This window comes from Podarcis melisellensis (genome assembly GCF_964234715.1).
Source record: "Podarcis melisellensis genome assembly, chromosome: 3".
Taxonomy (NCBI): domain Eukaryota; kingdom Metazoa; phylum Chordata; class Lepidosauria; order Squamata; family Lacertidae; genus Podarcis; species Podarcis melisellensis.
Window position 1 is genome coordinate 10291088 of NC_138530.1, and position 11997 is coordinate 10303084.

The window sequence follows — 11997 nt, forward strand, 5'->3', positions numbered from 1 at the left end:
TCTCTCTCTGCCTCTCTTATAATAAGAGTTGAACCAGACGATCACTTACTACATAGTTTGGTTTAAAATGTCCTCCCCGACAGCTCTAACCACATGAAGTTAGACAGTTGCGACCAGCAGACTGCAAGTGAACTTGGCATGTCACAATTACTTGGAAATTCAAGGCAGAAAGGAGTTTATGACACTGCCAAGTTGCAGTCGTAATGCCAGAGGTATAAGCAGACAAGCAACAGAAGCACTGAGATGAACAACGGGCATTTATAAGGTATCTAAAGTACCCATTTGTCCCCCTGACTTTGGCAAGAGATGGGGGTGGGAGGAAGGATCTAGTCCTTAGTGATTTTTAAACGCTGTTCATTTATTCCAAAATTATTCTCCTTTCCCCTGACGATAAAAGTCAATAAAACGCCAACCAACAATTATGCCATTTGATTGCTAAAATGAAATAAATGTTCTTCTTTGTCTCCACGTGTATTCCTAGGGGAATCTTCCATCTCACTCCCTTATTCTGCTGCTCAGTGAGCCAGTAAGAAGAATATTATGAGTTCTGGGTGTTTAACAAAAATCCTAACATACCACAAGCCCTCAAAGAATGCAACAGCTGCTTTTCAGGTTTACTGGTGCTTCCGTTAAAAAATAAAAAAATAAATCTATTGCTTCTGTCATTTCAGTTGCAAAAAGCACCAGCGTCAGTTTATGCATTATGTCTTTTAGTTGTCATAATGCGCAGGAGGAGCCAGGGGCAAGGGAACAAGCAACTTTCCTCCCCAAAGACGAAAAGCTCACTCTCTGCTAAACTTTGCGCATACATACAAACGCACACATGGAACCAACCTTTCATTGAACTGCTTTCTCTCAATTTCTTTCCCAAGGTATCTCCATGACAGAACACAGCTCCTTCAGTTGTTGAATCATCCTGTGTTATTTGTTCTACTCAGCATTTTTCAGAACTGTCCGTGGTGCTGCTTTTCGGTGCAGTCCTGACCCCTTGATCTTTGCTTGGGTGGGTGGGTGGAGAATATACCGTATTGGCCTGAATAGAAGCCTCACTTTTCCCCAAAATTCCAACCGTGAAAAGTTAAAGTGCAGCTTATATTGGCGACCAAGGGACGCAGGTGGCGCTGTGGGTTAAACCACAGAGCCTAGGACTTGCCGATCAGAAGGTCGGCGGTTCGAATCCCCAAGACGGGGTGAGTTCCCTTTGCTCAGTCCCTACTCCTGCCAACCTAGCAGTTCAAAAGCACGTCAAAGTGCCAAAATATACCATTCGTCTGATAATAAATGTTGGAAATGTAAAGAAAATGAAGGAACATTCTTCCACCTCTGGTGGATTTGCCCTAAAGTGAAGGCCTTCTGGGAAATGATATATAATGAGTTGAAAAAGGTGTTTAAATATACCTTTACCAAGAAACCAGAGGCCTTTCTTCTGGGCATAGTCGACCAGAAGGTGTTAAAGAAAGATAGAACATTTTTCATGTACGCAACAACAGCAGCAAGGATACTACTCGCTAAGAACTGGAAAACTCAAGATCTACCCACACTGGAAGAATGGCAGATGCAACTGATGGACTATATGCAACTGGCGGAGATGACTGGCAGAATCCGAGACCTGGGAGAAGAGAGGATTGAAGAAGATTGGAAGAAATTCAAGATTTACCTGCAGAAATATTGTGACTTAGTGGAATGTTAAGAAGGATGCTTGGTTATAAATAATTGGCCATCATTAAAATAGATTAAGAATTGATGACAAGAGAGATTAAGAGAAATAATTAGTAGGAGAATTATTTTATGGTATTTTAGCAAGTGGTTATAGATTTGGAAATAAGATGATAATTTGCTTGATAAAAATTTATTAAAGATGTAAATGGGAGCGGGAGACGTGAGGAAGTTTAAGGATATTATGAAATTTTGTTAAAACAAAGTAATAATATGTGTTGTTATTGTATTCTTTTTCTAAAAATTCTAATAAATATTTATAAAAAAAAAACAAGTGCAAGTAGATAAATAGGTACCGCTCCGGCGGGAAGGTAAATGGCGTTTCCATGTGCTGCTTTGGTTCGCCAGAAGCGGTTTAGTCATACTGGCCACATGACCCGGAAGCTGTCTGTGGACAAATGCCAGCTCCCTTGACCTATAGAGCGAGATGAACGCGCAACCCCAGAGTCGGTCACGCCTGGACCTAATGGTCAGGGACCCCTTTACCTTTACCTTATATTGGCGACCTTATGGTATGCAGCCAGGAGCAAGGGGCAAACAGTGCCGGGAGTGCGGAAAGTGGCGCCTACCCTGTGCGTAGTCACCTGTCCTCTCCCCCAAGGCCGGGAAGGGAGAGAGCGAGGAAGGGGAAAGGGTGTCGGCAATGCAGCGCGGTCCCGTCCCCCCTTCCCCCCCAGTATGCAGCCAGGAAAAGCGAGGAATGGAGCAGCTTTTATTCGGGTATTTTTCTCTTTTTTTCTCCCTCCATTTTTAAAGGTGTGGCTTATATTCGGACCAATACGGTATATGGTAGAAGTGACTCTCCATTGACCTCCAGGAGAGGGTTCCACCATGGCACAGGTCTCCGCTGTGCCCAGCTGGGCAGAAAACGACCACCAGTGGCAAGATGCAGGAAGCCCCCACATGGGGTACACAGTAGTACCTCAGGTTACAGATGCTTCAGGTTACAAACCCAGAAGTAGTACCTCTGGTTAAGAACCTTGTTTCAGGATGAGAACAGAAATCGGGCGGTGGCGGCACGGCAGCAGCGGGAGGCCACATTAGCTAAAGTGGTGCTTCAGGTTAAGAACAGTTTCAGGTTAAGAACGGACCTCCAGAATGAATTAAGTTCTTAACCCTTCTCCTTTGGGCTTGTCATCCAGCAGGTGTTTGATAATGGCAGCATTTACAGCCCTGAAGTCCTGGACATCACTGAAGAGACCCTGCATGGATGCTTCTTGGAAGGTGTTCGCAAAGTTGCCAGTGTGTGCCTGCAAATTGGCTACCCGACAGTTGCCTCTGTGCCCCACTCCATCATCAATGGATATAAACAAGTTCTGGCTGTGGCTGTAAAGACTAATTACTCTTTCCCATTAGCTGACAAGGTAAAGGCCTTCCTGGCTGACCGCTCTGCTTTTGTGAGTGCTGCCCCTGTGGCAGTTGAGGCTGCAACTCCCGCTGCAGCAGCCCTAGCCAAGATGGAGGCCAAGAAGGAGTCTGAAGAGTCTGACAAGGACATGGGATTCGGTCTCTTCGACTAACTTCCAGAGTTTTGTTGCCGATCAGTCAGAGCAGAATGAAACAATAAAATAAAAGTTTGTTGTTGTTTAGTCATTTACTCGTGTCCGACTCTTCGTGACCCCATGGACCAGAGCACACCAGGCACTCCTGTCTTCCACTGCCTCCCGCAGTTTGGACAGACTCATGTTTGTAGCTTCGAGAACACTGTCCAACCATCTCATCCTCTGTCGTCCCCTTCTCCTTGTGCCCTCCATCTTTCCCAACATCAGGGTCTTTTCCAGGGAATCTTCTCTTCTCATGAGGTGGCCAAAGTATTGGAGCCTCAGTTTCACGATCTGTCCCTCCAGTGAGCACTCAGGGCTGATTTCCTTAAGAATGGATACGTTTGATCTTCTTGCAGTCCATGGGACTCTCAAGAGTCTCCTCCAGCACCATAATTCAAAAGCATCAATTCTTCGGCGATCAGCCTTCTTTATGGTCCAGCTCTCACTTCCATACATCACTACAGGGAAAACCATAGCTTTAACTATATGGACCTTTGTTGGCAAGGTGATATCTCTGCTTTTTCAGATGCTGTCTAGGTTTGCCAACGCCTTTCTCCCAAGGAGCAGGCGTCTTTTAATTTCGTGACTGCTGTCAACATCTGCAGTGATCATGGAGCCCAAGAAAGTAAAATCTCTCACTGCCTCCATTTCTTCCCTTTCTATTTGCCAGGAGGTGATGGGACCAGTGGCCATGATCTTCGTTTTTTTGATGTTGAGCTTCAGACCATATTTTGTGCTCTCCTCTTTCACCCTCATTAAAAGGTTCTTTAATTCCTCCTCACTTTCTGCCATCAAGGTTGTGTCATCTGCATATCTGAGGTTGTTGATATTTCTTCTGGCGATCTTAATTCCGGCTTTGGATTCATCCAGCCCAGCCTTTTGCATGATGAATTCTGCATATAAATTAAGTAAGCAGGGAGACAATATACAGCCTTGCTTTCCCAATTTTGAACCAGTCAGTTGTTCCATATCCAGTTCTAACTGTAGCTTCTTGTCCCACATAGAGATTTCTCAGGAGACAGATGAGGTGATCAGGCACTCCCATTTATTTAAGTACTTGCCATAGTTTGCTATGGTCAACACAGTCAAAGGCTTTTGCATAGTTGATGAAGCAGAAGTAGATGTCTTTCTGGAACTCTCTAACTTTCTCCATAATCCAGCGCATGTTTGCAATTTGGTCTCTGGTTCCTCTGCCCCTTCGAAATCCAGCTTGCACTTCTGGGAGTTCTCGGTCCACATACTGCTTGAGCCTTCCTTGTAGAATTTTAAGCATAACCTTGCTAGTGTGTGAAATGAGTGCAATTGTGTGGTAGTTAGAGCATTCTTTGACACTGCCCTTCTTGGGGATTGGGATGTAGACTGATCTTCTCCAATCCTCTGGCCACTGCTGTGTTTTCCAAACTTGCTGGCATATTGAGTGTAGCACCTAAACTGCATCATCTTTTAAAATTTTAAGTAGTTAATCTGGAATATCATAACTTCCACTGGCCTTGTTATTAGCAGTGCTTTCTAAGGCCCATTTGACTTCACTCTCCAGGATGTCTGGCTCAAGGTCAGCAACCACACTACCTGGGGTATACGAGACATCCATTTCTTTCTGGTATAGTTCCTCTGTGTATTCTTGCCACCTCTTCTTAATGTCTTCTGCTTCTGTTAGGACCTTTCCACTTTTGTCTTTTATTATGGTAATCTTTGTACGAAATATTCCTTTCATATCTCCAATTTTCTTGAACAGATCTCTGGTTTTTCCCATTCTATTGTTTTCCTCTATTTCTTTGCATTGCTCGTTTAAGAAGGCCTTCTTGTCTCTCCTTGCTATTTTTTGGAAATCTGCATTCAATTTCCTGTATCTTTCACTATCTCCCTCGCATTTTGCTTGCCTTCTCTCCCCCACTATTTGTAAGGCCTCGTTGGACAGCCACTTTGCTTTCTTGCATTTCCTTTTCGTTGGGATGGTTTTAGTTGCTGCCTCCTGTATAATGTTACAAGCCTCCATCTATAGTTCTTCAGGCACTCTGTCCACCAAATCTAATTCCTTAAACCTGTTCCTCACTTCCACTGTGTATTCATAAGGGATTTGACTTAGATTGTATCTTACTGGCCCAGTGGTTTTTCCTACTTTTTTCAGTTTAAACTTGAATTTTGCTATAAGAAGCTGATGATCTGAGCCACAGTCAGCTCCAGGTCTTGTTTTTGCTGACTGTATAGAGCTTCTCCATCTTTGGCTGCAGAGAATATAATCAATCTGATTTTGATGCTGCCCATCTGGTGATGTCCATGTGTAGAGTCGTCTCTTGTGTTGTTGGAAAAGAGTGTTTGTGATGACCAGCTTGTTCTCTTGGCAGAACTCTATTAGCCTTTTCCCTGCTTCGTTTTGAACTCCAAGGCCAAACTTGCCAGTTGTTCCTTTTATCTCTTGACTCCCTACTTTAGCATTCCAATCCCCTATAATGAGAAGAACATCCTTCTTTGGTGTCATTTCTATAAGGTGTTGTAAGTCTTCATAGAATTGCTCAATTTCAGTTTCTTCAGCACCAGTAGTTGGTGTATAAACTTGGATTACTGTGATGTTAAAAGGTCTGCCTTGGATTCGTATTGAGATCATTCTATCATTTTTGAGACTGCATCCCAGTACAGCTTTCGCCACTCTTTTGTTGACTATGAGGGCCACTCCATTTCTTTTACAGGATTCTTGCCCACAGTAGTAGATATGATGGTCATCCGAACTGAATTCGCCCATTCCCATCCATTTTAGTTCACTGATGCCCAGGATGTCAATATTTATTCTTGCCATCTCATTTTTTACCACATCCAACTTACCAAGGTTCATGGTTCTTACATTCCAGGTTCCTATGCAATATTTTTCTTTACAGCATTGGACTTTCCTTTCGCTTCCAGGCATATCCGCAACTGAGCATCCTTTCAGCTTTGGCCCAGCCACTTCATCAGCTCTGAATCTACTTGTACTTGTCCTCCGCTCTTCCTCGGTAGCATGTTGGACGCCTTCCGACCTGAGGGGCTCATCTTCCAGCGTCATAACTTTCATATGCCTGTTGTCTTTGTCCATGGAGTTTTCTTGGCAGGGATACTGGAGTGGCTTGCCGGTTCCTGCTCCAGGTGGATCACGTTTGTTCAAAACTCTCCACTATGACCTGACCATCTTGGGTGGTCCTGCATGGCATAGCTCATAGCTTCTCTGAGTTATTCAAGCCCCTTCACCACAACAAGGCAGTGATCCATGAAGGGGGAAATAAAAGTACTTCTCTACAAAAAAAAAAAAAAGTACCACTGTACTGCGATTCCACAGACCTGCTAGGGAGCCTGATCCTCAGGTATGGTAACTGTACCAACCAAGACCTGGAGCAGCAATTTAAAAAAATACAAAACCACAACCTCCTACTTCCTGTTCAGGGAAATTTGTAATGGTTTGTGTTTTATTGCATTTTAAATATTTTGTTGTGAGCCACTTAGAGTGGCTAGGGCAACCCAGTCAGATGGTTGGCACATAAATGATAAAGGTGTTGTTGTTGTTGTTGTTGTTGTTGTTGTTGTTGTTGTTGTTGTTATCACAAGAACCTAAGAAGATCCTGCTGGATCAAACCAACAGCCCATCTAGTCCAGCATTCTCTTCTCACAGTGGCTAACCAGATGCACACTGCTTGTGACAGTGATGGCAGAACATGACCCACAAAGAGTAATCAGAGCCAGCTTTTAATGTCAGAGTTGCAGGAGGCATTTGCAGAGGAAGGCGAGCGTGTCTTACAGCAGCAGGGTTTTGGTTTTGTTTTTTCGTTTTCCACCACCCCTCCCCACCCCACAAAAATAAAAAAAAATCCAAAGTTAAGAATTGATCACATGCTCACAGCTGGGGACTGTGTTAGTCTTTAGTCGGGAAGGTATAAGGCATCATCATTTAGCTCTCCCCCTTGCCCCAGCAGGTGGGCCAAACAGTGGCGCAGATAAGAACTATCAGACATCAGGTGCACAGCGGGAACCCCTTTTACCTGCATTGTTCTGATCCCAAATGTGGCTCTTTACACTTTTAAAGAGAGGAACACAGAGGAGGGAGAAGGGAACACATCAAATCAGCGCCGTCGCTTTGTACGAAATTAAATAAAAATATGCACAGCGTCCTTGAGGGGAAGGGAGGCTGAAGTAACACGTCGTCTCATTCTTCCCTGCTCTTTGCTAGTCCTGGCAGTGGGACTGGCTTGGAAGATGCTGCTCATGCAAGCCCCTCTGCCACTGGACTCTTCAGAATAATGATGAATTGCTACATATTTCTATTGTTGGAATCATGAAATGTGTAATTCTCCCTCTCAGCAGCTTTCGATGCCCTCAACCATAGTATCCTTCTGGAGCAGCTGACACAGAAACTGCCCTGGTCACCTTATATGTTGACCTCTCTCAGGAGATGGACAGGGGTAATATACCCCTGTTAATCTTCCTTGACTTCTTCCTCGATCACTTTTGGTACAATTGACGCCAGTACCCTCCAGGAGAGACTATCGGAGCCGGCAGTGGGTGTGATGTTAACATATGAGAGTGCTGGAGGTGAAATAGTTAAACAAGTTACCCAATCAGAACCCAGGGGGTGGAGCCAGAGGGACTATAAGACCAGCTCTGGGAGGGGCAAAAGGACAGTTCGTTGGGAGTTGGGTGGTTGGTTGGAGTGGGAGTGAATTGGGATAGAGTCTGTGGGTAGGTTGAGTTAGTGTAGCGAAATAAGCTGAGTCAGGAACAGTTAGGGGCTAGGAAGACAAGTAAATACAGTGGTACCTCGGGTTAAGTACTTAATTCGTTCTCGAAGTCTGTTCTTAACCTGAAACTGTTCTTAACCTGAAGCACCACTTTAGCTAATGGGGCCTCCTGCTGCTGCCATGCAGCCGGAGCACAATTTCTGTTCTTATCCTGAAGCAAAGTTCTTAACCCGAGGTACTATTTCTGGGTTGGCAGAGTCAGTAACCTAAAGCGTTTGTAACCTGAAGCGTATGTAACCTGAGGTACCACTGTATCTGAGAGGTGGTTTAGTGAGTGAGAGCAGGTAGTGGAAGTTATAGGTCTGGATAGGCACCCCATGATTGTAATTGACCGATACCGTTTATGAAACCACACGCTTGTTAAACTGCAATGAATAAACAGAAGTTTATGTTCCAATTTAACCCTTACTGGACTCAGTATTGTACCAGGTAGGGCCTGGGTGGTGGCAGCGAGAAATAAAGTGGTGGTACAGGGATCAATAGACAGTAAAACATCCAGGGGCCCTGTGTGATCGCCACAGTGGGCAGCACTGTTTTGCAGTGGTTCTGGTCCTACACTGATGGCCATCTTCAACGGGTGATGCTTGGGGAGTGTTATTCAGCACTGTGGGGCCTTCAATGTGGGGTTCCTTGGGGTTCAGTTTTATCCCTTATGCTGCTTAACATTGACATAAACCCACTGAGTGGTGTCATATTGAGTTTTGAAGTATGTTGTCAGCAATACGCTGATGACACACAAGCTCGACTTCCCCTTCACATCTGCAGGTGAGGCGAGTGAAAGTGCTGGACCATTGTCTTGCCTCAGTAATGAACTGGATGAGAGCCAAACTGAAGCTCAATCCAGATACGTCAAGGTAAAAAGGTAAAGGTAAAGGACCCCTGGATTGTTAAGTCCAGTCAAAGGCAACTATGGGGTTAGAATCATAGAATCATAGAATCATAGAGTTGGAAGAGACCACAAGGGCCATCGAGTCCAACCCCCTGCCAAGCAGGAAACACCATCAGAGCACTCCTGACATATGGTTGTCAAGCCTCTGCTTAAAGACCTCCAAAGAAGGAGACTCCACCACACTCCTTGGCAGCAAATTCCACTGTCCAACAGCTCTTACTGTCAGGAGGTTCTTCCTAATGTTTAGGTGGAATCTTCTTTCTTGTAGTTTGGAACCATTGCTCCGTGTCCGCTTCTCTGGAGCAGCAGAAAACAACCTTTCTCCCCCCTCTATGTGACATCCTTTTATATATTTGAACATGGCTATCATATCACCCCTTAACCTCCTCTTCTCCAGGCTAAACATCCCCAGCTCCCTTAGCCGTTCCTCATAGGGCATCGTTTCCAGGCCTTTGACCATTTTAGTTGCCTTCCTCTGGACACGTTCCAGTTTGTCAGTGTCCTTCTTGAACTGTGGTGCCCAGAACTGGACACAGTACTCCAGGTGAGGTCTGACCAGAGCAGAATACAGTGGCACTATTATTTCCCTTGATCTAGATGCTATACTCCTATTGATGCAGCCCTAGGGTGGCCCACCTGGCCCCTTCATTGCATATCTTTATATGAGTTAGAGATGAAAATGTTTGTCTCTAACCAGGCCTTTGGAGGATTAACATTCTATGTCCTTTTAAATATGCTTGCTGGTTATTAAAATGGTCTAAACTAAACGAAAATAAGGTTTGTAAATATAAATTGAGGAAATGGAAGAAAGAAGAAAAGTAAAATAATAACATGTTAGAATAAATTAAATTAAGTCAAAATGGAGAAGTAAGTTAAGGATTTGCTGAGCTAATAATTTAAATTGGAATACAAGAAGGGGAGGTGTGAGGAGGTCTGAGAAACAAGTTAAAAGAAAATAAGTATTTGAACTTTTAAGTGTTTTTAATTGTTTTTAAGTTTTGGATTTTTGTTATCTTTTTGTTTATATTTTGTCTTTGTTTTTATATGTTTTTTCCTTTTTTGAAAATGCTAATAAATATTCATTTAAAAATAAAAAATAAATATGCTTGCTGGGGGGTGGGGGTTTTTTTAGATTGTGTTTGTTATTGCTATTGTTATTGTTTTTATTATGTGTTTTCTGTTCTTGTTTTGTATTTTTTATGTTGTGAACTGCCCTGTGGATGAATCAGACTCCTAGAATCAAATAATTGGAAGGGACCCTGAGGTTTATGCAGAAATCTCAACTAGACCATACATGCCAAATGGCCATCCAACCTCTGCTTAAAAACCTCCAAGGAAGGAGACTCCATTGCCTTCCAAGGGAGACCATTCCACTTTCGAACTGCTCTTGTCATCAGAAAGTTCTACCCGATGGAATCTCTATTCTTGCAACTGGAAGCCATTGGTTTGTGTCCTATCCTCTGGAGCAGGAGAAAACAAGCTTGTTCCATCCTTCATAATGTCCTGGTTGTGGGCTTCGCTTCATCATCTGGTTGGCCACTATGAAAAACAGGATGTTGGAGTGGACATGCCTTTGGTCTGACCCAGCTGGGACATTCTTATTCTCTCCAGGGTCCTCAAGGCTATGAGTTGCCTCTGCTAAAGTGTTACCCTTAAAATCATTCAGCTCTAGTGAACTTAATGAGAAGTGTTGCTGCTGTATCAAATCAAGTAATTCTGCCAAACATATCCCCCCATATATATATATATATATTAAAAAGGATTAGCCCTACATGCGTCTCGTAAAGTGAGATGTGAATCACGCATTGCACAAATAGCGATTAAGTATCAACATAAATACCTTTCTCTTAAATAGGAGTTCTTATAATTAAGCTTGAAAGCACGGAAAGCCGACTATTAATTTAACTGGAGTTGGGAGGAGGAATTGTCAGAGTGCAAAATATGAATTGTCAGACATGGCTCTTTAGGTATCAAACTCTGGAATAAAAAAAAAATCCATTAAACAAAGGTTTAAGGATAAATTATTTAAAGATCCATTAAAAAAACATTAGGCAATGTCACTTACAAAAGAAACACCACGGAAGCCAGACAACCAGAGCGTTAGGTATTTTCTTTAGCCACATTGAAATCATAGGCGGGAGGGGGGAGGGGAAGTAGATAAAGAACTTTATGTAGCTCAGGGATGCATTATTTGATAGGGAAAATTTTACTGTGGGTGTCCATTAACTGATACTTAGACAATAACTCATAGCATTTGGCCTCCCCAGGATTCTCAAGTGAATTTAACTGAACGTGAAGCTCTTTGATCATCAGTGTTATGCACCAGCTTTTAGGACATTTGTTGTTGTTGTTGCTTAGTCATTTAGACGTGTCCGACTCTTCGTGACCCCATGGACCAGAGCACGCCAGGCACTCCTGTCTTCCACTGCCTCCCACAGTTTAGTCAAACTCATGCTAGTAGCTTCAAGAACACTATGCAACCATCTCGTATTCTGTCGTCCCCTTCTCCTTGTGCCCTCCATCTTTCCCAACATCAGGGTCTTTTACAGGGGATCCTCTCTTCTCATGAGGTGGCCAAAGTATTGGAGCCTCAGCTTCACCATGTGGAACCTGGGGAACGCCCTCCCACCAGATGTCAAAGAGATAAACAACTATCTGACATTTAGAAGCCCGGTTTAGGCAAGTTTCTAATGACTGATGTTTTAATATATTTTTAATCTCCTGTTGGAAGCCGCCCAGAGTGGCTGGGGAAACCCAGCCAGATGGGCGGGGTATAAATAATAACATGTTGTTGTTCTTATGATTAAATGCAGTCTTTTCTGGTTTACAATTTACACTGCCGGATCAATACATGTGTGTGGCATGGGGGTAGGAGGCTTGCAAATGAATAAAAGTTATGCAGCAAAAAAGCTTGTTCATGGGAAAGGAACCTAAGGTTTGGGGAGCAGATGTAGCCTTCTAAGCCTCTCCATTTGTCCCTCAGGATTTGGTAAGGTAAGGCTACTCTTCCTACTTCATCACACCCTTCTCAGTGTGGTGTAGTGGTTAAGAGTGGTAGACTTGTAATCTGGTGAAGCGGGTTCACGTC

General features: G+C 43.6%; 1 long non-coding RNA gene across 1 annotated transcript; it reads left to right on the plus strand.

Annotated features, from left to right (window-relative positions):
• Positions 1-7802: 7802 nt before the first annotated feature.
• On the plus strand, positions 7803-8422 carry LOC309366009. The gene is made up of 2 exons (XR_014166389.1): positions 7803-8023; positions 8283-8422. It is a non-coding gene; the product is annotated as an uncharacterized lncRNA (long non-coding RNA).
• Positions 8423-11997: the final 3575 nt, after the last annotated feature.